This window comes from Eschrichtius robustus, chromosome 3 (genome assembly GCF_028021215.1).
Source record: "Eschrichtius robustus isolate mEscRob2 chromosome 3, mEscRob2.pri, whole genome shotgun sequence".
NCBI classification, from domain to species: Eukaryota; Metazoa; Chordata; class Mammalia; order Artiodactyla; family Eschrichtiidae; genus Eschrichtius; species Eschrichtius robustus.
The window spans coordinates 77,014,247-77,029,932 of record NC_090826.1 but is presented as its reverse complement, the minus strand read 5'-3'; positions in this window follow the sequence as shown (position 1 = coordinate 77,029,932).

Below are 15,686 nucleotides of genomic sequence, written 5' to 3'. Positions count from 1 at the left end.
AAGGGGGGATGGAGAGGGGGAAACCCTAAAACCTGCATCACTCTTCGCCTTGTCCAGAATCACAGAGATGTTTCCTTTTCTGAAAAAGAGATGCCTTCCTGAGTTAGAAGCAATAATTATAAAATTCAACAAGTTATCTAATAAGTTTTACTCTTTGGCAAGAAGGTTGAAATTTCACTTAATGTCGTGCCTGACATTTCCCCTCAAAGGAAAGTAAAATTGAAAAAGTTGGTGCCGAAGTTATTTTTGGAAAGAAAAACCAAACAAGAGATTAATTGATTTGAAAGCTTTGGTTGTAAAATACCTACAAGTTGAATTTCTGTTTGTTTTCATTTTAAGTCACGTTTAGAAGCAGATATTTATGTGTGTATGTGTATATACATTTTATACATATTTATATTTCTGGTTTGATGTCATAGAGTTTAAAGTTCTTTGTTCCTCTGTGAACAAGAAGAGAACCCCCTCACACTATAATTGCCTTGGGGTCTAGGGCATGAAGCCTCCGTGTAGCCCTGAGACAGCCTTCTCTACTGGTGGAGGGGGCACTGACGGTAAATGGGTCTCCACTTGTCCACTTGTTTGACATGGCTTCCAGCTGGAGTGTCGCTCGTTGGAGCATTGCTACCCCTCCTTCCCACCCCCCCCATCCCTGCTCCCCACTTCCTTCTGGTCCCCAGAAGGAGAGGTTGAAACCAGCCCAGCTCTCAGTGGCCTTCCATTCGCTGCTCTCATTTCCTGAGCTGGGATCCCGCGTGCCCGCAGGAGGGCGGTAGTGCTACTGCCTCTGTGTCTTGTCCTAGGGAAGGTGTCTAGGTGTGTCCTTGCCTTCCGCTCTGGTTCCTGAATGGTGAGGAGCAGAACATCCAGTTCATGGTGGGGAAGAGAGCTCTTCTCTGTGTCGCCAGCAACGCATGTTGTAACAGTCAGTATCTTCCACTTCAAATCCAAACAGATGGACTGAGGTATTTTTTTTTTTTTTTTTTTAACCTCCTGGGCAATCTGCAAGTGGTTATGTGAGACTGGCCAAATGGGCTCCAATCGTGGCCTCAGTTTTGGGGTCTCCCGATCAGGACTTAAGGAAATCAGATTCACTAATAAGCCAGGAGACTCAGAACGCTAAAACTTAGAAAGAAAAAAAAAAGAAGAGTTTAAGGCTGAATGGGCTTCCTGCAGCAGTGTCCTTGCTAAATAAATGCTAGCATTTGCTTTTCTTAATGAAGGGTGGGAAAATGTTTTCAAGAAAAAAGTGAGAAGAGAGTCCTTGTCGTTAGACCCATCCGTGAGGAAGTCTGTGTGCAGTGGATGCTTCTATTTAAAATTCAGGCCTGAGCGCCACACAGGTGTTTCTCCCAGAGCCGACAGTCTCTGGCAGTTCCACTTCCCACCCCACCCCTGCCTCCACCCAGAAACATGCTCCCCTCCTGGCCTTGAACATTCTCTTGGGCTTGGATTGGAATCTGGCTACTCTTTGGCATTGCCATAATTATGTTGGTCAGGGCCTGTGTTCTTGACAAAGAAAACATTCCTCTGACTCAACCTGAGTAATCCTTAATGAGTTCTTGTATCTTGTGATAAATTTCATAATTATTCAGCCCCTACCACTAACACCGAAATTCATCAGTCAAAGCAAATTAGCTGAGATTCATTAGAATAAGACATCTAGTAGGCACATGTACTTTATTAGCCTCTTACACCAATAGTTTTAATTAGGTACATATTTCACAGCTCTCGAGCTACTCCAGTGAAGGGCTGCCTTTATCTCTTTTATTTACAGTAACAAGCTATCAAACAAACACCACCATAATTAAACTTGGATATAAAAAGACTTGCTTTATTAATGGCAGCCTATTCGAGCCTTGGATTTCTGAAACCTGCACTAGACAGATATTTTTATTAATTAAATAAATGCTATTCAATTAAACTGAAAAGATGAGGTGGTGCATGAGGGGGCCGTGAGCTTAAGTCAAGAGTGAGATTCTCTTCTTCCTTCCTTGCTGATAGTTTCCTCTAGCTCACCTTCAGCAGGGGAGAAAACATCTCTTCATCAGATATTTTAGTGAGGAGAAAAGTGATTAAAATCCAGAACATTTTTAAATTATTAATAAGGAATTTAAATGATGTTATAAAAAAGGGAAATACAGGAGACAATGTTACACATTCATAGAATTTGGGCTCATGCATAATAAACAGTCGAAAACACTTTACTTATAATACAACCCAAGCTAAAAGAGGCAATAAGCCATGCCACACGCTTTTATACGCGGGTGTCAATAAATGACAAATGGCGCCATCTGCTGGTCTTCCAGTTAAACACTTTAAGAGCCAGTCGTCAGAGCCATCAGTTCTGAAGTTGTCAAAAAAATAAAAGGAATGATAAAACTCTGTGCCTACTGATACTTCCATATGGGTAGGCAAAGTTTGAGCTTAACTCTAAAAGTCTCATCCAGAGGCTACAGGCAAGACAATGAGGAGAGACTGCTAACCTTTCTGATCTCTTAAGAGCCAATGTGAGTTGAGCTTTTTCTGAGGTATACACAGAAGAATCACAGCCAGACCCTCAAAAGGCAACAGGGCATTAAAAAAAAAAAAAAAAAAACTGCAAAGTGCACCCTGAGTTGAGGGACTAGTAATGCCTGCTGCCTGGGAACCCTGAGTTACTGGATTACTATACTGGGGAGAAGCACAGAATTCTGGGAAGGGACCACTGAGCTCTCTGGCTGATGCCGTGATACCATCTCCATCCATCCTCAAGTCCTTCTCTGGAATATTTGTTTCTTTGTTTCCATTTCCACCTCCCTGTTAATTGTTTGTGTCTCTGTGCATGAACATGAAATTCCTCATTCTTCAGACCTCCCAGGGGCTGGTGTGAAACCAAATAAAAAACATCATTTTAATATAAATGAGCTGGATCGATTAACTAAACCAGTTTCTACAAATCACTGAACAAAAATATACGTGCAACAACCTTTGAATAACATCTTTTGAAATTCAAATCCTCAAAAAGAGAAAAATTATCCATAATCCCAGTTTCTGCAAAGAGCCTCCCTCTCTTTAAGCTTGACCAACTAAATCGGTCCTTCGGAGGCCATCAATACTTGCAAATTGAAAATCTACATTTCCAGACACCACAGTCACCGGTACCTTTATCCCTGGCCACATTTGGAGTAAAACATGAAATTAGATCATTTTTAAGATTCCTTTCTTGTTGTTATAATATTGCTCATAAGTAACAGATAGCGGAGAAAATAATTTACATTTTTATAGGATATCATTTAAGAGGTTATTGTGAATAAAAATGTTATTTAAAAAATTTGAGTAACTTTATATTGCTTCTGCCCTCTATGTGAGGTAGGACTCAGAAAGTTTCTTCCAATGGGACTGCGGTAAGAAGAGGTTACCCCAGCTACAGCCTGCCAGTTTATAAGGCAGGTTACACATAGTGTAGAGTGATTGTGTGGGTGTAGGTATGGGTGTGAATGCATTTCCTCAAGTCCATCTTCTTTGGGGCTTAAATCTCCTGTGAAAATAGAAAACAGCCTGGAAAATCTTCCTGCTAGGGAGAATCAGCTACCCCTGAAATATTCCTTATTGTGAGTGAACAGTTCATTTTAATTCCATGAGTTCCTTGCCAGGGTTCTGCCTTCCTGAGTGGCCCTCTGCCTTGGGTAGGGGTCCATATCGATAGCCACCTGTAGCCCTCTGTTTTGCGGCCTTGGCTTTGGCCCGGGCCCTTGGGTCTCTGCTTTTCTCAGCTCGCCCTTTGGAGTCACAGATGTTTCACAGCCCTGGGGGTTCTGAAGAGCCAGTGTCTCCTGTCTTCAATCAGCAAGATCCGTACACCCCTTTTCTCTCTTTCTTGTGCCCCTCACTGCTTACTGACCCCACAGACCACCCTTAATTTTAATTCTTACATGAGCAAGAGGGTGACTTCAGATCTACCTCTGCTCAGGCACTTCCAGGCGGCCCTGCCTCATCTCAGACTGGAGGAAACAGACAGCAGTGAGGCCGGTCAGCAATGGCAGTGAAATGGAGGAAAAGGAAAAGAGAAAAAGAGGCTGATGTGCATTGACACTTATGCGCCGGGCTCCACATTCAGTGCTTTATCACTGTCTCCTTGAGGCCTCACAACAATCCTGTATAAGTGGGATAATAGCTGTGGTTTATAGATTTGGAGACTGAGGCTCAGAGAGGTTGGGACCCTTGCCCATCATCACACCAGCACTGCGGTGGGATCTGATTTCAAAGCCCTCGCTGTTTTCATGGCACCGCGTGGCCTCCTCAAAGCAAGACCCAGCAGCAAGAACTGCCTCCAACAAAGAACCTGCTCAGGGGTCCAGGAGACACTTGTCCAGCCTCACCTGCCTGGTCCCTCCATTGCCTTTGACGAAACCCTTCCTCCTGTGATGTTTTCCCCGCCTCCGATCTCTCTGCCTACTCTACCTCTAGCTCTTCCCTCAAATGGTCCTTGAACACGCAAGTCGCAGAATTCCAACCTCAGTCCATGCTCCTCTGCCACACACCCCCTCCCTGAGTCACCCCGTCCAGCTTCAAGGCTCCAAAAGCCAGACAGCACCTCCCAGACCCCCAGCTCGAGCTCTCATCCTTCACTTGAGCTTCTCATTCATTTGCTCAAATTCCCGCTAAGCCTCTCTGTATGGACACCCCACAGACACCTCAAACTCAACGCGCTCAGAATAGTTCATTTTTCCACCAAACTACATCTCCCTTCGTATTGCTCATCGCAGTCAAGGGCATCTCCATCCGCAGTCCCCTAGGCCTTGAAACTTGAGGTCATCCTGCTGTTTCTTGAGCCCCCAGCATGATCAGTCACACAGTTCTAATCACACCGCCTCCTAAATAGGCTTAGATCCCATGTCTTTCTCTCTGCCCCTCCTGGCACTCTTCCACTTCCTACAGTATGTGGCCATCTATTTCTGTCTATTGTAATGACTTCCTAACTACATCTCTGTCTCCAGATTTGCCTTCTCAAATCTTCCCTTCAGAGTCATCAAAGAAATGTTTCTGAAATGCAAATCTTTCTGTATCAGTCTATATTTTGCAAGACTCTCTTGATCACTAGTGTCAGAAATTCACTCCACACAGACTTATGCAAAAGAGGAAATGCATTGGTTCTTATAACTTGGGAAGTGGACCCAGGTGTTCAGAGGTAAAGCTGAACTCTGTGTTGCAGTTGGTTCATTTCTAGGAAGGCTCTCCTCGTGGTGACCAGATGGCCCCTAGCAGCTCCAGGTGTACGTTGTAGAAGCTGAGCAACCTCAGCAGAGAGAACCTTGTTCCCAAGAGTTCCAGTATAATCCGGGATTGATTCCAATGTGGTCCATTTTAGGTCACGTGTTAACCTCTAAGCCAATCACTGTGACCTGGAGGATGAAATACTGCTTGCTCATGGGCACATCACATGCCTACCACCGCTGTACTTCACCTGACCCACGTGAACTGAGAGGTGGGAGCAGGATTCCCTAAGGGAAATCAAGGGCTCTTACCCGAAAAGGGGAAATGGGTTCTAGGCATCCATGAACCTCCCCTTTAAAACCTTTCAACATTAGGATGCCTATTATCCCCCAAGCAGAAAACAACTTGTGTTGGCAAGGATATGGAGAAATTGGAACCCTTGTGCACTGTTGGAGGGAATATAAAATGGTGCCACTGCTATGGAAGACAGGATGTCTATTCCTCAAAAAATTAAGCGTATAATTACCATATGACCCAAAAATCCCACTTCTGGATATATACCCCAAAGAACTGAAAGCAGGGTCTCAGACAGGTATTTGTACACCCATATTCACTGCAGCTTTATTCACAATAGCCAAAGGGTGGAAGCAAACCAAATGTTCATCGATGGACGAATGGATAAATTGTAGTGTACAATGGAATATCATTCAAACTTAAAGAGGAACAAAATTCTGATACATGCTACAACATGGATGAACCTTAAAAACATTAGGCTACATGAAATAGCCAGAGCTAAAATAAAATATTGTATAAATCGAGATATGTGGAATAGTCAAATTCAGAGAGAAAGAAAGTAGAATAGTAGTTACCAAGGGCTGGAGTGAGGGGATTGGGGATTTATTATTTAACTGGTATAGAGTTTTAGTTTGGGGTCATGGAGAAGTTCTGCAGATGGAGAGTGGTGATGGTTGCACAAAAATGTGACATTCTTAATGCCACTGAATTGTACACTTATAAAGGGTTAAAATGGTGAATTTTATATTATATATATTTTATCTCAGTAAGAAAAAAAAACTCAATAGCTGCCCATTGCTTTCTGGATCAAGTCTGAGCTCCTAAATATGCCATAAAAGGTCCTTTGGACCCAACCCCTGGCCACTTCTTCAACTTGTGCCATGCTCTCTACCTCACCCTAAAAGGACACTGTCCCACAGAAATTTCTATAATAATAGAAATGTGCTATACCTGTGCTGTCCAATATGGTAGCCACCAGCTATATGTGGCCGCTGGGCACTTGAAATGTGGCCAGTGTAACTAAGGGACTGAATTTTACATCTAAGTTAATTTAGATTTAAATAGCCATGTGTTGGTGGCTACTCTACTGGACAGCACAGTTCCAAAATATAAGAGTTACATCAGGTTATTTTGTAACCCGTGCCTTTGCTCATTCTCTTCCTTCACCTCAATGTCCTTTCTTCCCTTTCATTCTCAATTCCTGAGCTAAATATGGAAGCTTCCAGTAAGGTAGGGTTGGAAGGACTTCTGGGCACTTTGTATCATGGTAGTTCTTCTCACTCTGGTATTGTTTTACGCATTCATTCATTCTTTTTCACAACTCCTTGCTAGGCACTGGAGATGCAAAGACAAATCCAGTTCTTGGTATAGAGCTCACAATCAGTATCTCTTCCAGCAACCCTGACTACCTTATTCTGCCCATTAACAAGGTCATTTGCCCACCCCCAGTGACCTCAGCCCTGACAATCCCTCACTGCCTGGCTTCATTCTTTCTCCCACCAGCTACTCTTCAACTCCTGATCTACAGCAAAAAAACACTCACCTTTGTCTCCCACATCTGGAATATGGACAAATCTAGGAGGCTGCAAAGGTCAGCCACTACACGGAAAGGGACTGTGTGTGGGAGAGAGGCCCCCGAACCAGGGCTGTCTTATGTCTGCCGTAGACATCTTTAGGCTATACCTCTCTATTAAAAATTGGTCATACACATCCCCAAAAGTCTCCTCTGAAAGAGGGGGCTCAGTCTCTTTGAGGATAAAGAACAGAGGAACGTTGGCCATCCATCTCAGGACACAGTCACTCAGGGGGATGGTACCTGGCCTTTAGGATAGAAGATGAGAGTATTGGCTCTCATCTCTGGGGGTATCAGAATCACCTGGGATAACTTTCTAAAAATAAGGATTCTTGGGTCCTGCTTAGGCTTACCGAACAGGCATCTTTGGGGGTGGGACCTGGTTATTTGTAGTTGAGGACTCTACACAGGTGATTGTGTTATGACCAAAGCCTGAGAATCCTCAGCCTAGATTCTAAGGAAATAAAAACCTGGGCCAAGGAACAGAGCATGAGGGTGCTGAGAAGATATTACCATGAGCGCCTGGCAACAGCACCCCATGTGGAAAACTCTGGAACCAACGGTTAGCAGCAGGTTAAGTCTGGATACCCACCTGTATTAGTCTGCTAGGGCTACCCTAGCAAAGTACCACAGGCTGGGTGACTTAGACATCTAAAATTTATTTTTTCATAATTCTGGAGGCTAGAAGTCAGAGATCAAGTTGTCAGCAAGGTTGGTTTCTTCTAAGGAACTTCTCCTTGGCTTATAAATGGCCATTTTCTTCCAGTGTCTTCACATGGTCTTTACTCTGTACACATCTGTGTACTAATTTCCTCTTCTTATAAGAATACCAGACTTATTGAATTAGGGCCTACCCTGATGACCTCATTTTAATTTAACTACCTCTTTTTATTTAATTGAAGTATAGTTGATTTACAATATTATATTAGTTTCAGGTGTACAACATAGTGATTCAATATTTTTGTAGATTATATTCAATTTAAAATTATTACAAAATAATGGCTATATTTCCCTGTGCTGTACCATATATCCTTGTTGCTTATTTATTTTATACATAGTAGTTTGCATCTCTTAATCCCATGCCCCTATCTTGCCCCTCTTCCTTCCCTCTCCCCACTGGTAACCACTAATTTAACTACCTCTTTAAAGAACCTATCTCCAAATACACATTCTGCATATTGGGGGTTAGGACTTCAACATATGAATTTTGGAGAGGACACAATTCAGCCCATAGCACCACCCTACTTTAAGGACAAACAGAAGTCTTCCTTGTCAAAGTCCATAGAAATCCTATGTGCAAAAGCTTTTCAAAGTCCATAGAAATCCTATGTGCAAAAGCTTTACCTGAGTTGCAAAAACCTGACTCCTGATCTCGTCAACATCTTTTGCAAAAGTCTCACATTAAGCAGAAGAAAAGTGACCCATGATAGCACATATATGATTTGAAATAGAAATTGTTATTATGAGAATATTTACAGTTTTTCTCCTTCTTCCCTTAGTTATATTCATGTCTGACTGCAAGTTACAGAAAACCTGAATAACAGTGGCTTAAATAAAAAGGCTTATTTTCTTTTTTTTTAAATTAACTAATTAATTTATTTATTTTTGGCTGCGTTGGGTCTTCATTGCTGTGTGTGGGCTTTCTCTAGTTGCAGCGAGCTGGGGCTACTCTTCGTTGCGTTACGCGGGCTTCTCATTGTGGTAGCTTCTCTTGTTGCAGAGCACAGGCTCTAGGCACATGGCCTTCAGTAGTTGTGGCACGTCAGCTCAGTAGTTGTGGCTCATGGGCTCTAGAGCGCAGGCTCAGTAGTTGTGGCACACGGGCTTAGGTGCTCCACGGCATGTGGGATCTTCCCAGACCAGGGCTTGAACCCGTGTTCCCTGCATTGGCAGGCGGATTCTTAACCACTGTGCCACCAGGGAAGCCCAGGCTGATTTTCTCATGTAACAAGAAGTCTGGAGATGGGCTGCTTCTGGTGTTGGCTCTGAAATTTGTGGATGTCAACATCAATGCCTTTGTGCTTCTCATGGATTTTCTCTCATGCTTGTGACTTCCTGGTCACAGGTGGTTGCTGTAGATCCAGATATCACACTGTCATTCAAGATAGGAAGAAAAATGGAGGAGCCATGCCAGCTATATCAGAACCTCTTCCAGGGAAACAAAAATATCCTTAGAAACTCTCAGCAGGCTTTCACTTATATGTCATTGGCCGGAACTGTCACATGGCCACTCCTAGCTACAAGGGAATATGGAAGAGCACTTGTCTGGGTACATTTATTCATTCATTCAACAAGTATTGACAGTGTGCCTAATATATGTCAGATACCATTCTAGGCACTTGGGATACAGCAATGAATAGAAGACAAAAATCCCTGCCCTCATGGAGCTTATAATCTGAAAAGAGTTTACACCCTAGTGTTCATATTGTCACTTCCCCTAATAAAATTGGGTGGATAGATAACACATCTGCAACATCATCTAGCCTGCAACAACAGAACCCTGTAACTTCCATCCTAATTTTTCATTTGCATCCCCTCCTTGAAAAGAGTCTTGCTCAAGCTGGGCTAGGTCAACTTAACATAATAAAGGAACAGATGAGGGGAGGAAGGGAAGGAAGAGAAAAATCAGTGAGGGTCTGAGATGAAGAGAGCTTTCCAGGAACTGTGGAAAAGGGCTTCTGGAATAGCCATGGGCTGTAATGGAAATAAACAAGAGAAGAAAGGGAATTGTTATGTTCTTCTTTGAGTCTTTTTCATGATTTTTGAGATCTGAGTAAAGAAGTTGGGCTACAGTATTCAGAAATTCCTTTTCTTCAATGGGTTGTATTGCTCTGTGACACTGCTCTGATACTGAACCACATGGACCCAAAGTTCATAAGTGTAACATTTTATTTGTAGTTGATGTTTGCGGTCATCACCCCTTGGCTTTGTATCGTGCAACCTCATAAGCACCTTGCAAACTTTATGTTAAGCTGTGGCAGCATTACTCTTCCACGCTAAAACCACCTGCCCTCATTCTCAGAGTTACTCGCACACAACTCCTTCCCCAGTTCCCAAGCTGTATACTCCGCAGAGCCCCCTGTAGCCCGTTCAACCTCCTCCACCAGTTGCATCCAAGCAGGGGCACTGTCTGTCCCCTCAACCCCCCAACATACAGCGAGGAGAAAACTCCACGGCCAGTTAAGACAAAAGGAAAAATCCACAGTGAATTTCTCACAGTCTCAGTCTTTCAATCTTAACCCCATGTCAGGGAACACCAGCGCACTTCTCTAAATAAATCTTTTTTGGGAAATCTTTCCTCTTCTTTTTTCAAAAACACAGCAAAAGACTCGCCCAGTTTAAATTAGTAAACAGAACACTCTGTATCCTCTGCAGAGACGTTTCAGATGTCCTCACAGTTTACTCCAAGAATAATGGGTAAAACTTGTCTTATATTTGTGACTCAAGAGCCAATCTTAGTGAATTTCCCAAAACAAAGGAAGTCAGAGAATCAAGCAGCTAGCAAACCACACCCTCCTACCCGTGCTGTATCCTTACTAAAATTAAAAAGAATAATAATATAACAAAATTCCCCTTCTCTAGAAAAGTAAATAGAAGATTCTGGTGGGGTTTTTAAATTCAATTTCATTCCTTTGAGCCTTCCATATATATATATATATATATATATATATATATATATATATATATATATATATATATACATACATACATACTTACAAAGTACATATGCTCATGTATTCTGTGTTAGTCAGCGTTATGTTCTTCTGGGAGCTGCAGAAAACCTTTGAGGCTTAAACAAGATAGAACTGTTTTTCTATCCCAGGTAACATACAGTCAGTCATGTCAGTCTCAGTGTTTCTGTGGAGCTCCACAGTGTCAGGGACCAAGGCTCTTATGTTATTTCACCACCATGTGTGTTCTCCACTTCCAAGGTCACCTTCTTGGCCAAGATGGCTACTCTAGCTCTAGCTTCATGTCACATTTCCACAAACACACAGAAGAAAAGAAGGAAGTACTTATCACTCCTGCTCACATCTCACTGGCTAGAATTTAACTATCAATATATGGTCACAACTAGCACTTTGGGAAAAGCAGTCTTTTTAAAATTCTTTAATTTTTTTTATTTTTTTACAGTAGGTCCTTGTTGATTATCTATTTTAAATATAGCAGTGTGTATATGTCAATCCCAAACTCCCAATCTATCCCTCCCATGAATAAGAAATGAAGTCATTTTTTTTAACATCTTTATTGGAGTATAATTGCTTTAAAATGGTGTGTTAGTTTCTGCTGTATAACAAAGTGAATCAGCTATATGTATACATATATCCCCATATCCCCTCCCTCTTGCGTCTCCCTCCCACCCTCCCTATCCCACCCCTCTAGGTGGTCACAAAGCACCGAGCTGATCTCCCTGTGCTATGCGGCTGCTTCCCACTAGCTACCTATTTTACATTTGGTAGTGTATATATGTCCCTGCCACTCTCTCACTTCATCCCAGCTTACTCTTCCCCTTCCCCATGTCCTCAAGTCCATTCTCTACGTCTGCATCTTTATTCCTGTCCTGCCCCTAGGTTCTTCAGAACCTTTTTTGTTTGTTTGTTTAGATTCCATATATATGTGTTAGCATACGGTATTTGTTTTTCTCTTTCTGACTTACTTCACTCTGTATGACAGTCTCTAGGTCCATCCACCTCACTACAAATAACTCAATTTAGTGTCTTCTTATGGCTGAGTAATATTCCATTGTATATCCATGCCACCTCTCCTTTATCCATTCATCTGTCGATGGACATTTAGGTTGCTTCCATGTCCTGGCTATTGTAAATAGTGCTGCAATGAACACTGTGGTACATAATTCTTTCTGAATTATGGTTTTCTCAGGGTATATGCCCAGTAGTGGGATTGCTGGGTTGTATGGTAGTTCTATTTTTAGTTTTTTAAGGAACCTCCATACTGTTGTCCATAGTGGCTGTATCAATTTACATTCCCACCAACAGTGCAAGAGGGTTCCCTTTTCTCCACACCCTCTCCAGCATTTGTTGTTTGTAGATTTTCTGATGATGCCCATTCTAACTGGTGTGAGGTGATACCTCATTGTAGTTTTGATTTGCATTTCTCTAATGATTAGTGATGTTGAGCATCCTTTCATGTGTTTGATGGCAATCTGTATATCTTCTTTGGAGAAATGTTTCTTTAGGGTTTCTGCCCAGTTTTGGATTGGGTTGTTTGTTTTTTTTTTTGATATTGAGCTGCATGAGCTACTTGTAAATGTTGGAGATTAATCCTTTGTCAGTTGCTTCGTTTGCAAATATTTTCTCCCGTTCTGAGGGTTGTCTTTTCATCTTGTTTAAGGTTTCCTTCGCTGTGCAAAAGCTTTTAAGTTTCATTAGGTCCCATTTGTTTATTTTTGTTTTTATTTCCCTTTCTCTAGGGAGTGGGTCAAAAAGGACCTTGCTGTGATTTATGTCAGAGAGTGTTCTGCCTATGTTTTCCTCTAAGAGTTTTATAGTGTCTGGCCTTACGTTTAGGTCTTCAATCCATTTTGAGTTTATTTCCGTGTATGGTGTTAGGAAGTGTTCTAATTTCATTCTTTTACATGTAGCTGTCCAGTTTTCCCAGCACCACTTATTGAAGAGGCTGTCTTTTCTCCATTGTATATTTTTGCCTCCTTTATCAAAAATAAGGTGATCATAGTGCGTGGGTTTATCTCTGGGCTTTCTATCCTGTTCCATTGATCTATATTTCTGTTTTTGTTCCAGTACCATACTGCCTTGATTACTGTAGATTTGTAGTAGAGTCTGAAGTCAGGGAGCCTGATTCCTCCAGCTCTGTTTTTCTTTCTCAAGATTGCTGTAGCTATTCGGGGTCTTTTGTGTTTCCGTACAAGTTGTGCAATTTTTTGCTCTAGTTCTGTGAAAAATGCCATTGGTAGGTTGATAGGGATTGCATTGAATCTGTAGATTGCTTTGGGTAGTATAGTCATTTTCACAGTGTTGATTCTTCCAATCCAAGAACATGGTATATCTCTTCATCTGTTTGTACCATCTTTAATTTCTTTCATCAGTGTCTTATAGTTTTCTGCATACAGGTCTTTTGTCTCCTTAGGTAGGTTTATTCCTAGGTATTTTATTCTTTTTTGTTTCAATGGTAAATGGGAGTGTTTCTTTAATTTCTCTTTCAGATATTTCATCATTAGTGCATAGGAATGCAAGAGATTTCTGTTCATTAATTTTGTATCCCGCTACTTTACCAAATTCATTGATTAGCTCTAGTAGTTTTCTGGTAGAATCTTTAGGATTCTCTGTGTATATTATCATGTCATCTGCAAACAGTGACAATTTTACTTCTTCTTTTCCAATTTGGATTCTGTTTATTTATTTTTCTTCTCTGATTGCTGTGGCTAGAACTTCCAAAACAATGTTGAATAATAGTGGTGAGAGTGGGCAACCTTGTCTTGTTCCTGATCTTAGTGGAAATGGTTTCAGCGTTTCACCATTGAGAACAGTATTGGTTGTGGGTTTGTCATATATGGCCTTTATTATGTTGAGGTAAGTTCCCTCTATGCCTACTTTCTGGAGGGTTTTTATCATAAATGGGTGTTGAATTTTGTAGAAAGCTTTTTCTGCATCTATTGAGATGATCATATGGTTTTTCTTCAATTTGTTAATATGGTTTATCACATTGTTTGATTTTCATATATTGAAGAATCCTTGCATTCCTGGGATAAACCCCACTTGATCATGGTGTATGATCCTTTTAATGTGCTGTTGGATTCAGTTTGCTAGTATTTTGTTGAGGATTTTTGCATTTATGTTCATCAGTGATATTGGCCTGTAGTTTTCTTTCTTTGTGACATTTTTGTCTGGTTTTGGTATCCAGGTGATGGTGGCCTTATAGAATGGGTTTGGGAGTGTTCCTCCCTCTGCTATATTTTGGAAGTGTCTGCGAAGGATAGGTATTGGCTCTTCTCTAAATGTGTGATAGAATTTGCCTGTGATGCCATCTGGTCCTGGGCTTTTGTTTGTTGGAAGATTTTTAATCACAGTCTCAATTTCAGTGCTTGCGATTGGTCTGTTTATATTTTCTATTTCTTCATGGTTCAGTCTCCAAAGCTTGTGCTTTTCTAAGAATTTGTCCATTTCTTCCAGGTTATCCATTTTATTGGCATATAGTTGCTTGTAGTAATCTCTCATGATCCTTTGTATTTCTGCAGTGTCAGTTGTTACTTCTCCTTTTTCATTTCTAATTCTATTGATTTGAGAGTTCTCCGTTTTTTTCTTGGTAAGTCTGGCTAATGGTTTATCAATTTTGTTTATCTTCTCAAAGAACCACCTTTTAGTTTTATTGAATTTTGCTATTGTTTCCTTTGTTTCTTCCCCATTTATTTCTGATCCGATCTTTTGATTTCTTTCCTTCTGCTAACTTTGGGAGTTTTTTGTTCTTCTTTCTTTAATTGCTTTAAGTGTAAGGTTAGTTTGTTTATTTGAGATGTTTCTTGTTTCTTGAAGTAGGATTGTATTGCTATAAACTTCCCTCTTAGAACGACTTTTGCTGCATCCCATAAGTTTTGGGTTGTCATGTTTTCATTGTCATCTGTTTCTAGGTTTTTTTTTTTATTTCCTCTTTGATTTCTTCAGTCATCTCTTGGTTATTTAGTAGTGTATTGTTTAGCCTCCATGTATCTGTATTTTTTACAGAGTTTTTCCTGTAATTGATATCTAGTCTCATAGCATTGTGGTTGGAAAAGATACTTGATACAATTTCAATTTTCTTAAATTTACCAAGGCTTGATTTGCGACCCAAGATATGATCTATCCTGGAGAATGTTCCATGAGCACTTGAGAATAAACTATATTCTGTTGTTTTCGGATGGAATGTCCTATAAATATCAATGAAGTCCATCTTGTTTAATGTGTCATTTAAAGCTTGTGTTTCCTTATTTGCTTTCATTTTGGATGATCTGTCCATTTGGTGAAAGTGTGGTGTTAAAGTCACCTACTATGATTGTGTTACTGTCGATTTCCCCTTTTATGGCTGTTAGCATTTGCCTTATGCACTGAGGTGCTCCTATGTTGGGTGCATAAATATTTACAACTGTTATATCTTCTTCTCGGATTGATCCCTTGATCATTATGTAGTGTCCTTCTTTGTCTCTTGTAATAGTCTTTATTTTAAAGTCTATTTGTCTGATATGAGAATTGCTACTCCAGCTTTCTTTTGATTTCCATTTGCATGGAATATCTTTTTCCATCCCCTCACTTTCAGTCTGTATGTGTCCCTAGGTCTGAAGTGGGTCTCTTGTAGACAGCATATGATGGGTCTTGTTTTTGTATCCATTCAGCCAGTCTATGTCTTTTGGTTGGAGCATTTAATCCATTTATATTTAAGGTAGTTATCGATATGTATGTTCCTATTGCCATTTTCTTAATTGTTTTGGGTTTGTTATTGTAGGTCTTTTCCTTCTCTTGGTGTTTCCTGCCTAGAGAAGTTCCTGTAGCATCTGTTGTAGAGCTGGTTTGGTGGTGCTGAATTCTCTTAGCTTTTGCTTGTCTGTAAAGGTTTTAATTTCCCTGTCGAATCTGAATGAGATCCTTGCTGAGTAGAGTAATCTTGGTTGTAGGATTTT